The following is a 12,722-nucleotide window of genomic DNA, read 5'->3' on the forward strand; positions in this document are numbered from 1 at the left end:
CACGTGAGACGAACTAGTCATCATGGTGAGCAACTTCATGCTGATCGTATTCAACCATACGACTCATGTTTGACCTTTTGGTCTCTTGTATTCGAGGTTATATCTGTACATGCTAAGCTCGTCGAGTCAACCTAAGTGTTTTGCGTGTGGAAATCTGGCTTACACCCGTTGTATGCGAACGTTAGAATCTATCACACCCGATCATCACGTGGTGCTTCGAGACAACGATCCTTCACAACGGTGCACACTTAAGGGAATACATTCTCGAAATTTTTAAGAGGGATCATCTTATTATGCTACCGTCGTTCTAAGCAATAAGATGAAAAACATGATAAACATCACATGCAATCATATAGTGACATGATATGACCATTATCATCTTTGCTCTTTCGATCTCCATCTTAAGGCATCACATGATCATCATTGTCACCGGTGTGACACCATGATCTCCATCATCATGATCTCCATCATCGTGTCTCCATGAAGTCGTCACGCCAACTACTACTAGAACTACTACTATGGCTAACCGTTAGCAATGAAGTAAAAGTAGTAAACACATGGCGTTGCATCTCATACAATAAATTAAGACAACTCTTATGGCTCCTGACGGTTGTCATACTCATCGACATGCAAGTCGTGAATCCTATTACAATTACATGATCATCTCATACATCACACATGCAACATCACAACTTTGGGCATATCACATCACATGTCAAACCCTGCAAAAACAAGTTAGACGTCCTCTGATTGTTGTTGCAAGTTTTACGTGGCTGATTTGGGTTTCTAGCAAGAACGCCTTCTTACCTACGTGACAGCCACAACGATGATATCGCCAAAGCTATTTACCCATCATAAGGACCCTTTTCATCAAATCCAATCCGACTAGAGTGGGAGAGACAGACACCCGCTAGCCACCTTTATGCACGGTGTGCATGTCTGTCGGTGGAAACTGTCTCACGTAAGCGTACGTGTAAGGTCGGTCTGGGCCGCTTCATCCCACAATACCGCCGAAAAAGAATAAGACTAGTAGCTGCAAGCAATTGACAAATCATCGCCCACAACCTTTTGTGTTCTACTCGTGCATAGAATCTACACATAGAAAACCTGGCTCGGATGCCACTGTTTGGGAACGTAGCATAAATTCCAAATTTTCTTACGCCATATTCAGATCTTCCTATGGAGAGACCAGAAACAAGAGAGGGTTGAGTGCATCTTCATACCTTTGAAGATCGCTAAGCGGAAGCATTGCAAGAACTCGGTTGATGGAGTCGTACTCGCCGCGATTCAGATCGCGTGTGATTCCGATCTAGTGCCGAACCACGGCACCTCCGCGGTCAACACACGTGCAGCCCGGTGACGTCTCCCGCACCTTGATCCAGCAAGGAGGAGCGAGAGGTTGGGGAAGATCTCCGGCAGCACGACGGCGTGGTGTCGATGGAGAGACGAGGTCTCTCGGCAGGGCTTCGCCAAGCACCGTGGGAGAGGAGGAAGGAGGGAAGCAGGGCTGCACCGAGGGAGATGAAAAATTGTGTGGAAAACAGCCCCAAAACCCTCTCTATATATAGGAGGAGGGGAGGGGGGTGCGCCACCCCTAGGGTTCCCACCCTAGGTGGTGCGGCAGCCCAGATGGGAGAGGGGGGCGGCGGCCAAGGAAGGGAGAAGGGGGGCGCACCCCTAGGTGGGCCTTAGGCCCACCAGCGCCTAGGGTTTCCCCTCCCTCCCTCTTTGGTGCGCATGGGCTGGGTGTGGGGGCACTCCAGCCCACCTAGGGGCTGGTTCCCTCCCGCACTTGGCCCACGTATCCCTCCGGGGCTTGTGGCCCCTCCCGGTGGGCCTCCGGAACCCTTCCGGTGGTCCCGGCACTTTGCCGGTGGTGCCCGAAACATTTCCGGCGTCCAAACCCATCCATCCTATATATCAGTCTTTACCTCCGGACCATTCCGGAGCTCATCGTGACGTCCGGTATCTCATCCAAGACCCAAAACATCCTTCAGTAACCTCGTATAACAATTCCCTATAACCCTAGCGTCATCGAACCTTAAGTCTGTAGACCCTACGGGTTCGGGAGACATGCAGACATGAGCGAGACACTCTTCGGCCAATAACCATCAGCGGGATCTGGATACCCATGGTGGCTCCCAAATGTTCCACGATGATCTCATCGGACGAACCACGATGTCAAGGATTCAATCAATCCCGTATACAATTCCCTTTGTCTGTCGGTATAGAACTTGCCCGAGATTCGATCGTCGATATGCCTATACCTTGTTCAATCTCGTTACCGGTAAGTCTCTTTACTCGTTCCGTAGCATGTCAACCTGTGACTAACTCCTGAGTCACATTGAGCTCATGATTATGTTCTACCGAGTGGGCCCAGAGATACCTCTCCATCACACGGAGTGACAAATCCCGATCTCGATTCGTACCAAACCAAGAGACACTTTTGGAGGTACCCGTAGTGCACCATTATAGTCAGTCAGTTTACGTTGTGACGTTTGATACACCCAAAGCACTCCTACGGTATCCGGGAGTTGCACAATCTCACGGTCGAAGGAAAAGACACTTGACATTAGAAAAGCTTTAGCATACAAACAATACAATCTAGTGCTATGCTTAGGATTGGGTCTTGTCCATCACATCATTCTCCCAATGATGTGATCCCGTTATCAATGACATCTAATGCCCATGATCAGGAAACCATGAGCATCTATTGATCAACGAGCTAGCCAACTAGAGGCTTGCTAGGGACACATTGTGATCTATTTATTCACACATGTATTACTGTTTCCTGTTAATACAATTATAGCATGAACAATAGACGGTTATCATGAACAAGGAAATATGATAATAACCATTTTATTATTGCCTCTAGGGCATATTTCTAACAGAAAACCCTATACAACATCCAAAATCGCGAATTTCTCCACCGTTCGGCCGCCGCAGCGCTTCCGAGATCGGGAGCGTCACGAGACCTCTTCCAATCACCCTGCCGGAGGGGGGATTGACCTCCAGGAGCTTCTCCACCACCATGGACGCTTCCCCTACCTGCCATGAGTAGTCCTCTTTGGACCATGGGTCCATGACCAGTAGCTATGTGATGTCTTCTCTACAATCTTGTGGTTCAATGGTTAGTCCTTGTGAGCTGCCCTACATGATCAAGGCATCTATGTAATTCTCTTTCTATTGCTATGCTCAGTTTGTTGGGATCTGATGGATTATGAGATTATGTTCAGATTGTTATGAGTTATATATTTGTTTATCCTTTTATATTAACTTCCTTAGTTATTCATGTATGTTCTCCGTTGCTATTTATTACTGTGGCCGAGTAGTAGATTGTAACTCCAAGAGGGAGCATTATGTATGATTGTGGGTTCATGCCCCTCGATGTCTAGCTTGAGTGACAGAAACATGAGACTAGGGTATGTGCTATTGCCACCAGGGAGAAAACAACGGTGCTTGTGACCATGTTTGGAAGGATTGTTTACCATACGCATAGTTCGTTAATGCAGTTGTCCATTACTTTGAGTTTACACTTTGGGTGGGGCTCGCAAGTGAATACCGGCAATATGTTCTGGATAGATATCTCAAGGTGGATGATTAGTAAGTAGATGCTGATGACTAAACGGTCTACTTGTCTTGGTGTACTGCCCATTACTATTGATCATCTAACTATCAAGTAGCATAATTATCATTGCGGTGCGTTTATAATTCTGTCAATTGCCCAACTGTAATTTGTTTACACAAGCATAGTTGTTTATCGTCTTTTGGGAGAGAAACATCACTAGTGAACATCATGTGACTCCGGTCCATATCAGTACCATTGTTTACACCTCCATCATTTACTGCTTTCATTTACTTTTCCGTTGCAATCACTATTACTATTCCCGCTTGTGTTTTGATCCTTTGCAAACTACAAGGCCGGAGAGATTGACAACCTCTGTGTACTCGTTGGGAGCAAAGTTATTTGTGTGTGTGCAGGTCCACGTCTTTTGCTAGCCAGGACAACACACATCTACTTGTTGATCCTAGGAGTCCTCCTGGTTCAATAAACCTTACAGTCTCCGAGTAAGGGAAAACTTGTTGCAGACTACATCTCAACCTTCCACTTGGGGTAACCAACGAGGTGCGAGAACTATATACATCATCTCGTCATCACGAGTAGTCGCACGAGTGTGCTCCCCAAAAACCTCATCGCCCCTCTCTCGTAGAGGATCATGAGAGGCGGGGTTCCGGAGTCCTGTTGTCCCTTATGGCAGTGCAAGCCGAAACCAGGGATGGAGAAGACTAGGATTGGTGCGAAACCATATGTTGTGACGGCGGCTAGGATTGGCAGGGACCTTGCTTATATATATGTGCAGTAGGGTGGAGAGACGTGCACTGGACCCTCGCCATGATCCAAAGTCTCAGATCGTGGCGTGTCTCTTACGGACTCTCCGTTTATGATCAACAAAAATAAGCGCGTAGGTACGAGCTCGATTCGGTACAATCCCGTAACGAGGCGTGGCGAGGCGAGCGAGGAGGAGTGCGCGAGGATCTCTTATCTTCTTAGTCTTTTACAAGTGGTAGAAGAGCTCATCTTATTGTGGGAAATATGCCCTAGAGTAATTAATAAAATAGTTATTATTATATTTCCTCTTTCAAGATAATCATTTATTATCCATGCTATAATTGTATTGAATGGAAACATAAATGCATGTGTGGATATATGTTCAAAACAATGTCCCTTGTGAGCCTCTGTTTGACTAGACTGTTGGTCAAGGATGGTTAAGGTTTCCTAGCCGTAGACAAGTGTTATCACTTGATGACGGGATCACATCATTAGGGGAATGATGTGATGGACAAGACCCAAACTGTGAACGTAGCATATGATCGTGTCATTTTGTTGCTAAAGTTTTCTGCATGTCAAGTTTTCATTCCTATGACCATGAGATCATGTAACTCACTGACACCGGAGGAATGCCTTATGTGTATCAAATGTCGCAACGTTACTGGGTGACTATAAAGGCACTCTACAGGCATCTCCGAAGGTGTCCATTGAGTTAGCATGGATCAAGACTGGGATTTGTCACTCCGTGTGACAGAGAGGTATCTCGGGGCCCACTCGGTAATACAAGATCACAAAACAAGCCTTGAAAGCAATGTGACTAAAGAGTTCGTCACGGGATCTTGTATTAAGGAACGAGTAAAGAGACTTTCCGGTAACGAGATTAAAATAGGTAGGGGTATACCGACGATTGAATCTCGGGCAAGTAACATACCGAAGGACAAAGGGAATGATATACGTGATTGTGTGAATCCTTGACATAGAGGTTCAAATGATAAGATCTTCGTAGAATATGTAGGATCCAATACGGACGTCCAGGTCCCGCTATTGGATATTGGCCACAGAGTGTCTCAGTGATGTCTACATAGTTCTCGAACCCGCAGGATCTGCGCACTTAAGGTCCAGTGACGTTTCCTGTATAGTTGAATTATTGATGTTGGTAACCGAATGTTGTTTGGAGTCCCGAATGAGCTCCTGGACATCGCGAGTGTCTCTGGAATGGTCTGAAAACTAAGATTGATATATAGGATTGTTGCATTTGGCTTCCGGAAAGATTTCGGGCATTATCGGTTGATGACCCACAAGTATAGGGTATCAATCGTAGTCCTTTTGATAAGTAAGAGTGTCGAACCCAACGAGGAGCAGAAGGCTCTGATAAATGGATTTCAGCAAGGTAATAACTGCAAGCACTGAAAGTAGCGGTAAGAAGTGATTGTGTAGCGAGGTGAAACGTAGCAAGCAAAAAGTAACAAGTAACAAGTAGTAGCAACGGTGCAGCAAGTGGCCCAATCCCTTTTGTAGCAAGGGACAAGCCTGAACAAAGTCTTATAGGAGGGAAAACGCTCCCGAGGACACACGGGAATTTCTGTCATGCTAGTTTCATGATGTTCATATGATTCGCGTTCGTTACTTTGATAGTTTGGTATGTGGGTGGACCGGCGCTTGGTTACTGCCCTTACTTGGACAAGCATCCCACTTATGATTAACCTCTCTCGCAAGCATCCGCAACTACAAAATAAGAATTAAGACAAAGTCTAACCATAGCATTAAACTAGTGGATCCAAATCAGCCACTCACGAAGCAATGCATAGACTGGAGTTTAAGCTTCTGTCACTCCAGCAACCCATCATCTACTTACTACTTCACAATGCCTTCCTCTAGGCCCAAATATGGTGAAGTGTTATGTAGTCGACGTTCACATAACACCACTAGAGGAAAAACAACATACAACATATCAATATACCGAACGAATAACAAATTCACATGACTAGTATTAACATGACTTATCCCATGTCCTCAGGAACAAAAGTAACTACTCACAAAACTTATCATAATCATGATCAGAGGTGTAATGAATAGCATCAAGGATCTGAACATTAACTCTTCCACCAAGTAATCCAACTAGCGTCAACTACAAAGAGTAATCAACACTACTAGCAACCTTACAAGTACCAATCGGAGTTGCGAGACGAGGATTGCTTACAAGAGATGAACTAGGGATTGGAGAGGAGATGGTGCTGATGAAGATGTTGATGAAGATGTCTCCCCTCCGACGAGAGGAGTGTTGGTGATGACGATGGCAACAATTTCCCCCTCCGAGAGGGAAGTTTCCCCGACAGGATCGTCCTGCCGGAGCTTTAGATTGGATCTGCTCAAGTTCGGACTCGTGGCGGCGGCGAAACCACGAAAAAGACCCCTTGTGATTTTTTCCAGACCAAAACCCTTCATATAGCAAAAGAGGGGGTCTAGTGGGCCGTTTGGGAGCCCACAATCCCCCACTCCGCCACCAGGGGGGTGGCGGTGTCACGGCTTGTGGCGCCCTGGCAGACCCCCTTCGGTAGTTCTTTCCCCAGTATTTTTTATATAATCCCAAAAAAATCCACGTAACTTTTCAGGGCATTTGGAGATGTGCAGAATAGTGGACAAGGATTTGCTCCTTTTCCAGTCCTGAATTCCAGCTGCCTGAATTCTCCCTCTTCAAATAAAAGTTGCAAAATAAGAGAGAAAAGGCATAAATATGGTACCACAAGTAATATAACAGCCCAAAAAGCAATAAATATCAACATGAAAGCATGATGCAAAATGGACGTATCAACTCCCCCAAGCTTAGACCTCGCTTGTCCTCAAGCGAAGACCAAGTTCCACAAACATGTCCACACGTTGAGGGACGAAGGTGTCGATAAAACATAATACGGACATGAGGGCATCATGATCACACATAGGACAACAATACACCATAAAGATTCTTATGGGAAAGTAACAATTCCTTCACAAAGCAAAGCATGAAGCAAAAATCTTACCGAGAAGTAACCAACAATAAACCATAGTCATTGAAGCAATTGCAATTTATCACAACATGAGAAAGAGTCAAATAAGAGCTTGTAAGGCAAACCCACATACTCAATCATCTCTTTTGTTTTCCACAATTGTTACAACGCGCGTGGTACTCATGGTGTAAAAGTTTCAGCTGGACACAGAGGAAGATAGGGGCTTATAGTTTTGCCTCCCAACCATTTACCTCAAGGGTAAACCAACAACAATAAAGCACAAGTACTCAACTCCAAGTTGATATATGAATATAGATCTTTCCCAAGCATGTGACGGTAGCCAAGACAAAGGCAAAAATAGGGAATTGGTGAAGATCACCATGACTCTTACAAGGGCAAAAAGTAAAGGTACAAGATAGGGCCTTCGCAGAGGGAAGCAGAGGTTGTCATGCGCTTTTGAGGTTTGGATGCGTGTCCTCTTAGTGCGGAGGAACATCACTTTATATTGCCTCCTGTGATAAAGACCTTTATTATGCAGTCTGTCGCTCTTATGTCTTCCTCATCATAGGTTCGTACAAAGCTTATTTTCCACACACTAATATATCAAACATATTAGAGAGCAATTTTTATTGCTTGCACCGATGACAACCTACTTGAAGGATCTTACTCAATCCATAGGTAGGTATGGTGGACTCCCATGGCAAAACTAGGTTGGAGGTTTATGGATGCACAAGTAGTATCTCTACTTGGTGCGGGAGTTTTGGCTAACATGAGGTGGAAGCAATCGTCACATGCTAAGGGATCTCTAATCATATAACATTGTTTGGAACCAAGCAAACACAATTTATTATGTTGTCTTCCTTGTCCAACATCTACTCCTAAGCATGCAATAGTTTGGTGAGTGCTCACAATTGTAAAAAGTGTCTAAGATGATATATTTATATGTGAACCTCTCTTTCCTTATTAGTTCTTACTAATTGCAACAATGACTAATGTCTATGTTCATTTATTCTCAACAAGTTTCAATCGTCATACGTGTCATAAGTGAAGTTATCACTTTCCATAAGATCGTCTCATGATCTTTCATGCTATCGTTCTTTTCATACTATTCATCATGGCACAAAGCAAAGCCCTTGACTAAGACACTCTTTATTATATAGCTCGTAAGCTTGAATACATCGAGGGAGAGACAAAAGCAAAAGACTCAAACTAAAAACTAAAGACTTATTCCTCTAAGAGAAGAAATAAAAACTGAAAAGGAAAGAACTAAAACAAAGGTAAAAGCAAAAGATATAAAGGTGATACGATACCAGGGCAACTCCCCCAAGCTTGGCAGAAGCCAAGGGGATTGCCCATACCAATGCTTAGTTGTCTTCCTTCGGTGGTGATGGTGGTGTTGTTGGAGTAGTCTGATCCTCCGTCTTCCAAGGCATAGGTGCTCCATCATGGCAAGATGAACGAGTCGCCGGAATCCTCAAATCTGCAACCAACCTTATTGATTTAAATTTGTACTCATACTCACAATTTTGGTTCTGCGGGTCATAGATCTGGCCCTGAAGTTGATCAACCCTGTCATAGAGCCTGGAGAGGTGTTTCCCAATATCAATGGCATCCATCTTGTGATTGCTAGTAAACTCCGGTATCATCATGTGGTTGGCGTTGAGTCCACGCTCCACCATCCCTTGGCACTTGAAGACTTGTTGCTCCATTGCTTCGAGCCTCGTCTCCACGCTTCTGGTCTTCTTAGGCCCCTCAACACCACGGATGTGCAACATCCCCTCGCTCATCTTGATAGATTGAGGGTGCTTCAGCACTTTCGTGAGGTAAGGATTGATGACCTTCTCGAAGATCTTGTCCTTAGGAGCGTTTGGGGAAGTCATGATGATCTAGATCTGTCACAGAAACAGGCTCGAAACGGAAACAGAGGAAAACTGCGCGATACGGAGATCAAAACCTTCGGGCGACTATATATTGATTTTTTCTGGGCCAGAAGGAGTCCCCTGCAAGAAAACGGAGTCCGGGAGGCACACGAGGTGCCCACAAGCTTGCCCTCAGCCACCAGGGGGTAGGGGACGATGGTAGGGCTTGTGGCCGCCTCGTTCGCTCTCCAGACTGCTTTTTATTTTTCTATTTTTCCAAAAATTCCAAAACGGAGGAAATTTCCTATTGGAAAAGCATCGGAGTCCAATTTCTTACCGAAACAGATACATCTTCGTTTTCAAGGTTTGAAACAGGCTGATAAACATCCCTTATGTACTCCTCTGGAGTTATGACATTGATGATATTGGTCTCAACATTTATGGGAGTACCAGAGATGTAATGCTTGATTCTTTGCCCATTTACCACTCTAGGAAAATTTCCTTCCGTGTTATTGATTTTGATGGCACCGGAACGATATACTTCCTTGATAACATAGGGACCTTCCCATTTAGAGAGAAGCTTGCGTGCAAAGAATCTCAAACGAGAATTGTATAGCAGGACATAATCACCTACATTGAACTCTCGTCTCTGTATTCGTTTGTCGTGCCATCTGTTAACCTTTTTCTTGAACAACATGGCATTCTCATATGCGTGGGCTCTCCATTCATCTAAGGAGCTGATATCAAACAACCGCTTCTCACCGGCAAGTTTGGAATCAAAGTTGAGCTCTTTGATTGCCCAATAAGCTTTGTGTTCCAGCTCAAGAGGTAAATGACAGGCCTTACCGTAAACCATTTTATACGGCGACATTCCCATGGGATTCTTATAGGTAGTCCTATAAGCCGATAGTGCATCGACAAGTTTGATAGACAAATTCTTTCGAGATCTATTGACGGTCTTTTGTAGGATCAACTTGATCTCCCTATTACTCAACTCCACTTGACCACTAGACTGAGAATGATAAGGAGATGCAACTCTATGGTTGACATCATACTTAGCGAGCATCTTGCAGAAAACACCATGTATGAAGTGTGAACCGCCATCAGTCATCAAATATCTAGGGACTCCAAATCTTGGGAATATGACTTCTTTAAGTATCTTAATAGAGGTGTGGTGATCAACATTTTTAGTGGGGATAGCTTCTACCCACTTAGTGACGTAATCCACAGCAACTAAGATGTGAGTGTAACCATTGGAACTTGGGAAGGGTCCCATATAATCAAAGCCCCAGACATCAAATGGTTCAATGACAAGTGAATAGTTCATAGGCATTTCCTGACGCTTACTGATATTCCCTATTCTTTGGCATTCGTCACAAGACAAGACAAACTTACGGGCATCCTTGAAGAGAGTGGGCCAATAGAAACCTGATTGCAATACCTTATGGGCAGTTCTATCTCCAGCATGGTGTCCTCCGTAGGCTTCAGAATGACACTACTGCAGGATCTGTCCCTGTTCATGTTTAGGCACACAACATCTAATAGCACCATCTACTCCTTCCTTATAAAGATGAGGATCATCCCAAAAGTAATGTCTCAAATCAAAGAAGAATTTCTACTTTTGTTGATAGGTGAAACTGGGTGGATGTATTTGGCTATGATATAGTTTGCATAATCAGCATACCACGATGCACTATATGAAGTGCGGATGACATTTAGTTGCTCATTAGGAAAGCTATCATCAATAGGTAGTGGGTCATCAAGGACATTCTCTAGCCTAGACAAGTTATCTGCTATAGGGTTATCAGCACCCTTTCGGTCAACGACGTGCAAATCAAATTCCTATAGCAGGAGAACCCATCTGATCAGCCTAGGCTTAGCATCCTTCTTCTCCATGAGGTACTTAATAGCAGCATGATCAGAGTGAATAGTGACTTTGGAGTCAACTATGTAAGATCTGAACTTTTCACATGCAAACACGACTGCTAAAAATTCCTTCTCCGTAGTGGTATAGTTTCTTTGGGCACTGTCTAGAGTTTTACTAGCGTAGTGAATGACATTCAACTTCTTGTCAACTCTTTGTCCTAGAACAACACCAACAGCATAATCACTAGCGTTACACATGATTTCAAAGGGCAAGTTCCAGTCAGGTGGTTGAACAATAGATGCAGTTATCAAAGCCTTTTTAAGTATTTCGAAAGCTTCCTCACAATCCTCATCAAAAACAAAAGGAACATCCTTCTGCAAGAGGTTGGTAAGAGGCCTAGAAATCTTAGAGAAGTCTTTAATGAACCTTCTATAGAAACCAGCATGACCTAGGAAACTTCGTATACCTCTCATATCTGTGGGGCAAGGCATTTTCTCAATTGCATCAACCTTAGCCTTATCAACTTCAATGCCTCTTTCAGAGATCTTGTGTCCTAAGACAATGCCTGCATTAACCATAAAGTGGCACTTCTCCCAATTCAATACGAGGTTGGTTTCTTCACATCTCTGTAAGACTCGATCAAGGTTGCTGAGGCAATCATCAAAGGAAGACCCGTAAACGGAGAAGTCATCCATGAAAACCTCGACAATCTTTTCACAAAAGTCAGAGAATATAGCCATCATACATCTTTGAAAGGTGGCAGGTGCATTGCATAAGCCAAAAGGCATACATCTATAGGCAAAGGTACCGAAAGGGCAGGTGAAAGTGGTTTTCTCTTGATCAGATTGTGCAACAGGTATTTGCGAGAAACCTGAATAACCGTCTAGAAAGCAGAAGTGTGTGTGTTTTGATAGCCTTTCTAGCATTTGGTCGATAAACGACAAAGGATAATGATCTTTCCTGGTTGCCTTGTTCAGTTTCCGAAAGTCTATCACCATCCTATAGCCGGTAATAATCCTTTGTGAGATTAGTTCATCCTTATCATTAGGAACGACGGTGATACCTCCCTTCTTAGGTACGAAATGTACTAGACTTACCCAATCACTATGAGCAACAGGATAAATGATTCCTGCTTCCAGAAGCTTTAATATTTCTTTTCTAATGACCTCTTTCATCTTAGGATTTAATTTCCTTTGATGATCAGCAACTGGTTTAAAGTCAGGATCGGTTATAATCTTGTGCTGACATAGAGTAGGACTAATACGCTTAAGATCATCAAGAGTATATCCAATAGCAGCGCGGTGCTTCCTCAGAGTCCTTAGTAAATTCTTCCCTTCGTGCTCTGAGAGGAGAGCACTAATAATGACAGGATATATCTCCTTCTCCTCAAGATAGGCATACTTAAGAGTATCAGGAAACTGTTTAAGCTCGAACACAGGATCACCCTTTGGTGGAGGAGGATCCCCAAGCAGTTCAACAGGCAGATTATTCTTGAGAATAGGATATTGTTCTAAGACAATTTTATCTATCTCATCTCTCTCCTCCATATGCATATCATTTTCATGCTCAAGAAGATATTGCTCTAAAGGTTCAGTAGGAGGTACGGCAATAGAGGCAAGAGCAATGATTTCATCTCTACCAGACGACTCTCTTTCATGGGGTTGTCTTCCAAACTTGGAGAA

This window comes from Hordeum vulgare, chromosome 1H (genome assembly GCF_904849725.1).
Source record: "Hordeum vulgare subsp. vulgare chromosome 1H, MorexV3_pseudomolecules_assembly, whole genome shotgun sequence".
NCBI classification, from domain to species: domain Eukaryota; kingdom Viridiplantae; phylum Streptophyta; class Magnoliopsida; order Poales; family Poaceae; genus Hordeum; species Hordeum vulgare.